The sequence below is a fragment of the Mytilus trossulus genome, chromosome 9, assembly GCF_036588685.1.
Source record: "Mytilus trossulus isolate FHL-02 chromosome 9, PNRI_Mtr1.1.1.hap1, whole genome shotgun sequence".
NCBI lineage: Eukaryota > Metazoa > Mollusca > Bivalvia > Mytilida > Mytilidae > Mytilus > Mytilus trossulus.
The window spans coordinates 4,888,742-4,900,048 of record NC_086381.1 but is presented as its reverse complement, the minus strand read 5'-3'; positions in this window follow the sequence as shown (position 1 = coordinate 4,900,048).

Genomic DNA, 11,307 nt, shown 5'->3' with positions numbered 1-11,307 from the left:
TTTAGTGTTTTTTTAAATGGAATGTTTTTGGTATTTTGTCAAACATATAACTATGTCAACCTCTTCAATTTCTTAAACATTTTAAGTGGTAAGCTCTTGATGATTCAGAAATACATGCCTCCGCTCGCAAAACTTAAAACTGCATTATCTCTAAAACGACAATAGATATCTCAAATCTGTTAAATGATAAATGATCTACAGTTAAAGGACAACATTATAGAAAAAGAATTAAGACAATTTTAAAGTTCACTAAGGTCACAATTAATCATCAAATATATGATGCAATACAAAACTTGAGAACCGGAAGTCGTAGATACATAGGACTATCACCATTCAACTCAAGACCACTTGACCTTTTAAATATCACAAGGTCAAGGTCATAGTATAATGTGAAGGTCAAGGTGAAATTTCATCATGACCTGACATTGACCTCAAATTGAAGGTCTTGAACTACTGATCATCTTTTAAGTTTATAGTAGGTTGATATCTGTTACCTTTAAAAAGATATACACAAAATACTATACTTTTAATAATCATCCCGTTGTAACTTTTGAACAGACGGTCGGACATTTTTGGGCTTATTATATAAATTGTAGAGTTCGTCGAGAGGAACATTTTATACGCTGTATGTAGGCAGCAAAGTCTTATCGTTTTCCTAATATGTAAGCTTGAAATTGCAGCGTAATTTTTTTTTGCACTCTGTGACCTTTGACCTTGGGTGCATATTGAAGGTCACATGAATTAAAGATTATTGGTGAAGGTCCCAAGTCTCTACGACTTCCAGTTCTTGCAATAGATTTTTTCTAAAATTGTATACAATTTTTCAAGGGGAATAACTCCTTATAAGGGTTAATAACAAAATGATTGTATTTGTTCATTAACATTGCCATCTGTTCCTGTACATGTTGCCGTTTTCAAATCGATTCTATCTCTAACATTTTTTGAGAAATGAGCAAAGGAAAGAAATTGTTTCAAGGGGAAATAACTCTCAAAGGGGATGATGAAATTCTATGCAGCCTCATATGGTAATACATCATGATGAGATGTACCTATTGTCCAAATAAGATCATGATATCTTTAAAAACAACGAGGGGGGGTCATGTTGAAAAAAATCAATAAAAGGGAGATAACTTCTAAAGGGGATGATGAAATCCTACACAGCCTCATCTGGTAATACTTCATAATGAGGTCTACCGATGGTCCATATTTGGTTTTGATAACTCCAATAGAAAAGAGGGGAGGCCATGTCAAACAAATGCTGGATGAAAAAAAAAAAAAAAAAAAAAAAAAAAAAAAAAAAAAAACATGCGAAAAACAATAAGGTCTTTCCTCACGGAGAGGAAAGACCTTAAAAACTAGTATCTCAATTGTTTGTAAAACAATTGAAAGGTCTTTCCTGTAAAAGTGATGTTTTCGTATTGTAATTTGTACGACCTTTCGTTTGATATAAGACAGCATACCTTCTGAAACTTTTCGCTTTTTACACTTAATGACCTCATCCGCCTACATTTTTGAGATCGGAATTATGATACATGGAACAGAGTAGATGAGCTTTCTTTTGATATGCGACAACACCATGTTCTAAAAAGTTTGATTTTTGCACTTAATAACCCTATCCAACTAATTTTTGGAGGTCGGGAATTTGATATATCAAATGTACACATCATGACCTTTCATTTGATATACAACAACCCTACCTTAAAAGAAAATTTATTTTTTGCACTCAATGACCCCATCCAACCAATTTTTTGGAGACGTCAATTTGAAATTTGAAATGTACGCTTTATGTTCTTTCATTTGATATGCAACAACCTTACCATCTGAGAAATTTGAATGTTTGCACTAAATGACCCCACCCGTCCCCCTGGGATGAAAAGGAGGTTTAAAATTTTCATTTTTAAGTAGAGTTTATTGAGACCTTCAATTTGATATATCAGATGACCCCATTTGACAAAGTGCAAATAATGATGCAATATCAACTATATAAATAGAAGTTATGAAACTTACAAAGTCAATGCAAAACTTGAAAATTTCAAATTGATTTTTTGGTGTTTTTTTCCATGGAATGTTTTTGGTATTTGGTCAAACATATAACTATGTCAACCTCTTCAATTTCTAAGACATTTTAAGTGGTAAACTCTTGATGATTCAGAAATACATGCCTCCGCTCGCAAAACTTCAAACTGCATTATCTCTAAAAGGACTATAGATATTTCAAATATGTTAAATGATAAACGATATACAGTTGAACAACAACATTATAGAAAAAGAATTGGGACAATTTCAAAGTTCATAAAGGTCACAATTTATCATCAAATATATGATGCAATACTAAACTTAAGAACCGGAAGTCGTAGAAACATGGGACTAGCACCATTCAACTCAGGACCACTTAACCTTTCAACTATCACAAGGTCAAGGTCATAGTATACTGTGAAGGTCAAGGTGAAATTTCATCATGACCTGACATTGACCTCAAATTGAAGGTCTCGAACTACTGATCATCTTTGCAGTTTATAGTAGGTTGATATCTGTTACCTTTAAAAAGATATTCACACAATACTATACTTTTAAGAATCATCCCGTTGTAACTTTTGAACAGACGGTCGGACATTTTTGGGCTTATTGTATAAAATGTAGAGCTTGTCGAGAAGAACATTTCATACGCTGTATGTATGCAGCAAAGTCTTATCGTTTTCCTAATATGTAAGCTTGAAATTGCAGCGTAATTTTTGTTTGCACTCGGTGACCTTTGACCTTGGGTGCATATTAAAGGTCATATGAATTTAAGATTATTGGTGAAGGTTACAAGTCTCTATGACTTCCGGTTCTCGAATATAAATTTTTGAAAATATATTTTTAATTTCTAAAGGGAAATAACTCCTTATAAGGGTTAATAACAAATAAATTGTTTATGTTTATAAACATTGCCATCTGTTCTAATACATGCTGTCATTTTCAATTAAATTCTATCTCTAATACTTTTTGAAAAAAATGCAAATAAAAGAAATTGATTCAAGGGGATATAACTCTCAAAGTAGATGATGAAATCCTATGCAGCCTCATATGGTAATACATTATGATGAGATCTACCTTTTGTCCAAATAAAGTCGTGATATCTTTTAACACATTTTGGGGGGACCATGTTGAAAAAAATCAACAAAAGGGAGATAACTTCTTAAGGGGAAGGTGAAATCCTAAAAAAGTTCATCTGGTAAAAGTTCATGTTGAGGTCTATTGATGGTTTAATTTTGGTATTGATAACTCCAATAGAAGCGGTAGGAGGGCGAGCCAAACAAATGCTGGAAGAAAAAAAAGAAAAAAAAACATTAGAAAAACAATAAGGTCTTTCCTCACGGAGAGGAAAGACCTTAAAAAACATTAGAAAAACAATAAGGTCTTTCCTCACGTAGGGGAAAGACCTTAAAAACTAGTATCTCAATTGTTTGTAAAACAATTGAAAGGTCTTTCCTGTAAAAGTGATGTTTTCGTAATGTTCTTTGTACGACCTTTCGTTCGATATACGACAAGCATACCTTCTGTAACTTTTCGCTTTTTACACTTAATGACCTCATCCGCCTACATTTTTTAGATCGGAAGTATGATATATGTAACACAGGGTAGATGAGCTTTCATTTGATATGCGACAACGCCATGTTTTAAAAAGTTTGATTTTTGCACTTAATAACCTCATTCAACCAATTTTTGGGAGGTTGGGAATTTGATATTTCAAATGTATACATCATGACCTTTCATTTGATATACAACAACCGTATCGTAAAAGAAAATTTATTTTTTGCACTCAATGACCCCATCCAACCAATTTTTGGGGGACGTCAATTTGAAATTTGAAATGTACGCTTTATATTCTTTCATTTGATATGCGACAACCTTACAATCTGAGAAATTTGAATGTTTGCACTAAATGACCCCACCCTTCCCCCTGGGATGAAAAGGGGGTTTAAAATTTTCATTTTTTAAGTAGAGTTTATTAAGACCTTCAATTTGATATATCAGATGACCCCATTTGACAAAGTGCAAATAATGATGCAATATCAACTATATAAATAGAAGTTATGAAACTTACAAAGTCAATGCAAAACATGAAAATTTCAAATTGATTTTTTGGTGTTTTTTTCCATGGAATGTTTTTGGTATTTGGTCAAACACATAACTATGTCAACCTCTTCAATTTCTAAAACATTTTTCATGGTAAGCTCTTGATGATTCAGAAATACATGCCTCCGCTCGCAAAACTTCAAACTGCATTATCTCTAAAACGACAATAGATATCTCAAATCTGTTAAATGATAAATGATCGACAGTTGAAGGAAAACATTATAGAAAAAGAATGTGGACAATTTCAAAGTTCACCAAGGTCACAATTAATCATCAATTATATGATGCAATACAAAACTTGAGAACTGGAAGTCGTAGAGACATGGGACTATCACCATTCAAATCAGGACCACTTGACCTTTCAAATGTCACAAGGTCAAGGTCATAGTATAATGTGAAGGTCAAGGTGAAATTTCATCATGACCTGACATTGACCTCAAATTGAAGGTCTTGAACTACTGATCATCTTTGCAGTTTATAGTAGGTTGATATCTGTTACCTTTAAAAAGATATACACACAATACTATACTTTTAAGAATCATCCCGTCGTAACTTTTGAACAGACAGTCGGAATCTTTTGAGCTCAGTGTATAAAATGTAGAGCTCGTCGAGAGGAACATTTTATACACTGTAAGTATGCAGCAAACTCTTATCGTTTTCTTAATATGCAAGCTTGAAATTGCAGCGTAATTTTTTTTTGCACTTGGTGACCTTTGACCTTGGGTGCAAATTAAAGGTCACATGAACTTAAGATTATTGGTGTAGGTCCCAAGTCTTTACGACTTCCGGTTCTCGAGATACAATTTTTCAAAAATTGTGTATATTTTTTCAAGGTAAATAACTCCTTATAAGGGTTAACAACAAAATGATTGTATATGTTTATTATCATTGCCATTTGGTCTTGTACATGTTGCCGTTTTCAAATCGATTCTATCTTGAATACTTTTTGAGAAAAATGTAAAAGAAAGAAATTGCTTCAAGGGGACGTAACTCTCATAGGGAATGATGAAATCCTTAGCAGCCTCATATGGTAACACATCATGATGAGATCTAACTTTTGTCCAAATAAAGTCATGATATCTTTTAAAACATTTAAGGGGGGCCATGTTGAAAAAAATCAATAAAAGGGAGATAACTTCTAAAGGGGATGATGAAATCCTACAAAAGTTCATCTGGTAAAAGTTCATGATGAGGTCTATCAATGATCCATATTTGGTCTTGATAACTTCAACAGAAAGGGGATGAGGCCTTGTCAAACAAATGTTGGAAGAAAAAAAAGAAAAAGAAAAAAAACACTAGTATCTCAATTGTTTGTAAAACAATTGAAAGGTCTTTCCTGTAAAAGTGATGTTTTCGTTATGTACTTTGTACGACCTTTCGTTTGATATACGACAAGCATACCTTTTCGAACTTTTCGCTTTTAACACTTAATGACCTCATCCGCCTACAGTTTTGAGATCGGAAGTATGATATATGTAATACAGAGTAGATGAGCTTTCATTTGATATGCGACAACGCCATTTTCTAGAAAGTTTGATTTTTGCACTTAATAACCCTATCCAACTAATTTTTTGAGGTCGGGAATTTGATATTTTAAATGTACACATCATGACCTTTCATTTGATATACAACAACCCTATCTTTAAAGAAAATTTATATTTTGCACTCAATGACCCCATCCAACCCATTTTTGGGAGACGTCAATTTGAAATTTGAAATGTACGCTTTATGTTCTTTCATTTGCTATGCGACAACCTTACCATCTGAGAAATTTGAATGTTTGCACTAAATGAACCCACCCTGCCCACTGGGATGAAAAGGGGGTTCAAAATTTTCATTTTTAGGTAGAGTTTATTTAGACCTTCAATTTGATATATCAGATGACCCCATTTGACAAAGTACAAATAATGATGCAATATCAACTATATAAATAGAAGTTATGAAACTTACAAAGTCAATGCAAAACTTGAAAATTTCAAAATGATTTTTTGGTGTATTTTTCCATGGAATGTTTTTGGTATTTGGTCAAACATATAACTATGTCAACCTCTTCAATTTCTTAAACATTTTAAGTGGTAAGCTCTTGTTGATTCAGAAATACATGCCTCCGCTCGCAAAACTTTAAACTGCAGTATCTCTATAACGACAATAGATATCTCAAATCTGTTAAATGATAAATGATCTACAGTTGAAGGACAACATTATAGAAAAAGAATTGGGACAATTTCAAAGTTCACCAAGGTCACAATTAATCATCAAATATATGATGCAATACCAAACTTGAGAACCGGAAGTCATGGAGACATGGGACTATCACCATTCAACTCAGGACCACTTGACCTTTCAGAGATCACAATGTCAAGGTCATAGTATAATGTGAAGGTCAAGGTGAAATTGCATCATGACGTAACATTGACCTCAAATTGAAGGTCTTGAATTACTGATCATCTTTGCAGTATATAGTAGGTTGATATCTGTTACCTTAAAAAAGATATACACAAAATACTAGATTTTTAAGAATCATCCCGTTGTAACTTTTGAACAGACAGTCGGACATTTTTCGGTTAATAATATAAAATGTAGAGCTCGTCGAGAGGAACATTTTATACGCTGTATGTATGCAGCAAAGTCTTATCGTTTTCCTAATATGTAAGCTTGAAATTGCAGCGTAATTTTTTTTTGCACTCAGTGACCTTTGACCTTGGGTGCATATTCAAGGTCACATGAATTACAGATTATTGGTGCAGGTCCCAAGTCTCTACGACTTCCGGTTCTGAAAATAAAAAAATTCTAAAACTGTTCACAATTTTTCAAGGGGAATAACTCCTTATAAGGGTTAATAACAAAATGATTGTATATATTCAATAACATTGCCATCTGTTCTTGTACATGTTACCGTTTTCAAATCGATTCTGTCTTGAATACTTTTTGCTAAAAATGTAAAAGAAAGAAATTGCTTCAAGGGGACATAACTCTCATAAGGGATGATGAAATCCTTAGCAGCCTCATATGGTAACATATCATGATAAGATCTAGCTATTGTCCAAATAAGGTCATGATATCTTTTAAAACATTTAAGGGGGGCCATGTTGAAAAAAATCAATAAAAGGGAGATAACTTCTAAAGGGGATGATGAAATCCTACAAAAGTTCATCTTGTAAAAGTTCATGATGAGGTCTATCGATGGTCCATATTTGGTCTTGATAACTTCAACAGAAAGGGGAGGAGGCCTTGTCAAACAAATGTTGGAAGAAAAAAAAGAAAAAGAAAAAACATTAGAAAAACAATAAGGTCTTTCCTCACGTAGGGGAAAGACCTTAACTAGTATCTCAATTGTTTGTAAAACAATTGAAAGGTCTTTCCTGTAAAAGTGATGTTTTCGTAATGTTCTTTGTACGACCTTTCGTTCGATATACGACAAGCATACCTTCTGTAACTTTTCGCTTTTTACACTTAATGACCTCATCCGCCTACATTTTTTAGATCGGAAGTATGATATATGTAACACAGGGTAGATGAGCTTTCATTTGATATGCGACAACGCCATGTTTTAAAAAGTTTGATTGTTGCACTTAATAACCTCATCCAACCAATTTTTGGAGGTTGGGAATTTGATATTTCAAATGTATACATCATGACCTTTCATTTGATATACAACAACCCTATCGTAAAAGAAAATTTATTTTTTGCACTCAATGACCCCATCCAACCAATTTTTGGGGGACGTCAATTTGAAATTTGAAATGTACGCTTTATGTTCTTTCATTTGATATGCGACAACCTTACCATTTGAGAAATTTGAATGTTTGCACTAAATGACCCCACCCTTCCCCCTGGGATGAAAAGGGGGGTTAAAATTTTCATTTTTTAAGTAGAGTTTATTAAGACCTTCAATTTGATATATCAGATGACCCCATTTGACAAAGTGCAAATAATGATGCAATATCAACTATATAAATAGAAGTTATGAAACTTACAAAGTCAATGCAAAACATGAAAATTTCAAATTGATTTTTTGGTGTTTTTTTCCATGGAATGTTTTTGGTATTTGGTCAAACACATAACTATGTCCACCTCTTCAATTTCTAAAACATTTTTCGTGGTAAGCTCTTGATGATTCAAAAATACATGCCTCCGCTCGCAAAACTTCAAACTGCATTATCTCTAAAACGACAAAAGATATCTCAAATCTGTTAAATGATAAATGATCTACAGTTGAAGGACAACATTATAGAAAAAGAATGTGGACAATTTCAAAGTTCACCAAGGTCACAATTAATCATCAAATATATGATGCAATACAAAACTTGAGAACCGGAAGTCGTAGAGACATGGGACTATCACCATTCAACTCAAGACCACTTGACCTTTCAAATGTCACAAGGTCAAGGTCATAGTATAATGTGAAGGTCAAGGTGAAATTTCATCATGACCTGACATTGACCTCAAATTGAAGGTCTTGAACTACTGATCATCTTTGCAGTTTATAGTAGGTTGATATCTGTTACCTTTAAAAAGATATACACACAATACTATACTTTTAAGAATCATCCCGTCGTAACTTTTGAACAGACAGTCGGAATCTTTTGAGCTCAGTATATAAAATGTAGAGCTCGTCGAGAGGAACATTTTATACACTGTAAGTATGCAGCAAACTCTTATCGTTTTCTTAATATGCAAGCTTGAAATTGCAGCGTAATTTTTTTTTGCACTTGGTGACCTTTGACCTTGTGTGCAAATTGAAGGTCACATGAACTTAAGATTATTGGTGTAGGTCCCAAGATTTTGACGACTTCCGGTTCTCGAGATACAATTTTTCAAAAATTGTGTATATTTTTTCAAGGGAAATAACTCCTTATAAGGGTTAAAAACAAAATGATTGTATATGTTTATTATCATTGTTATTTGGTCTTGTACATGTTGCCGTTTTCAAATCGATTCTATCTTGAATACTTTTTGAGAAAAATGTAAAAGAAAGAAATTGCTTCAAGGGGACGTAACTCTCATAGGGAATGATGAAATCCTTAGCAGCCTCAAATGGTAACACATCATGATGAGATCTAACTTTTGTCCAAATAAGGTCATGATATCTTTTAAAACATTTAAGGGGGGCCATGTTGAAAAAAATCAATAAAAGGGAGATAACTTCTAAAGGGGATGATGAAATCCTACAAAAGTTCATCTGGTAAAAGTTCATGATGAGGTCTATCAATGATCCATATTTGGTCTTGATAACTTCAACAGAAAGGGGATGAGGCCTTGTCAAACAAATGTTGGAAGAAAAAAAAGAAAAAGAAAAAGAAACTAGTATCTCAATTGTTTGTAAAACAATTGAAAGGTCTTTCCTGTAAAAGTGACGTTTTTGTAATGTACTTTGTACGACCTTTCGTTTGATATACGACAAGCATACCTTCTCAAACTTTTCGCTTTTAACACTTAATAACCTCATCCGCCTACATTTTTGAGATTGGAAGTATGATATATGTAACATAGAGTAGATGAGCTTTCATTTGATATGCGACAACGCCATGTTCTAGAAAGTTTGAGTTTTGCACTTAATAACCCTATCCAACTAATTTTTGGAGGTCAGGAATTTGATATTTCAAATGTACACATCATGACCTTTCATTTGATATACAACAACCCTACCTTAAAAGAAAATTTATTTTTGCACTCAATAACCCCATCCAACCCATTTTTTGGAAACGTCAATTTGAAATTTGAAATGTACGCTTTATGTTCATTCATTTGATATGCGACAACCTTACCATCTGAGAAATTTGAATGTTTGCACTTAATGACCCCACCCGTCCCCCTGGGATGACAAAGGGGTTTTAAATTTTCATTTTTAAGTAGAGTTTATAAAGACCTTCAATTTGATATATCAGATGACCCCATTTGACAAAGTACAAATAATGATGCAATATCAACTATATAAATAGAACTTATGAAACTTACAAAGTCAATGCAAAACTTGCAAATTTCAAATTGATTTTTTGGTGTTTTTTTTACATGGAATGTTTTTAGTATTTGGTCAAACATATAACTAAGTTAATCTCTTCAATTTATAAAACATTTTAAGTGGTAAGCTCTTGTTAATTCAGAAATACATGCCTCCTCTCGCAAAATTTCAAACTGCATTATCTCTAAAACGATAAAAGATATCTCAAATCTGTTAAATGATAAATGATCTACAGTTGAAGGAAAATATTATAGGAAAAAAATTGGGACAATTTCAAAGTTTACCAAGGTCACAATTATTCATCAAATATATGATGCAATACCAAACTTGAGAACCGGAAGTCGTGGAGACATGGGACTACCACCATTCAACTCAGCACCACTTGACCTTTCAAATATCTCAAGGTCAAGGTCATAGTATACTGTGAAGGTCAAGGTGAAATTTCATCATGACCTGACATTGACCTCAAATTGACGGTCTTGAATTACTGATCATCTTTGCATTTTATAGTAGGTTGGTATCTGTTACCTTTAAAAAGATATACACACAATACAATACTTTTAAGAATCATCCCGTCGTAACTTTTGAACAGACAGTTGGACATTTATGGACTTATCATATAAAATGTAGAGCTTGTCGAGAGGAAAATTTTATACGCTGTATGTATAGAGCAAAGTCTTATCGTTTTCCTAATATTTAAGCTTGAAATTGCAGCGTAATTTGTTTTTGCACTCAGTGACCTTTGACCTTGACTGCAGATTAAAGGTCACATAAATTAAAGATTATTGGTGAAGGTCCCAAGTCTCTACGACTTCTGGTTCTCGAAATACAATTTTTCTAAAATTATGTACAATTTTTCAAGGGGAATAACTCCTTATAATAGTTAACAACAAAATGATCGTACATGTGCATTAACATTGCCATCTGTTCCTGTACATGTTGCTGTTTTCAAATCGATACTAGCTTGACTACTTTTTGAGAAAAATGTAAAAAGAAAGAAATTGCTTCAAGGGGACATTACTCTCATAGGAAATGATGAAATCCTTAGCAGCCTTATATGGTAACACATCATGATGAGATCTAGCTTTTGTCCAAATAAGGTCATGATATCTTTTAAAACATTTAAGGGGGGCCATGTTGAAAAAAATCAATAAAAGGGAGATAACTTCTAAAGGGGATGATGAAATCCTACAAAAGTTCATCTGGTAAAAGTTCATGATGAGATC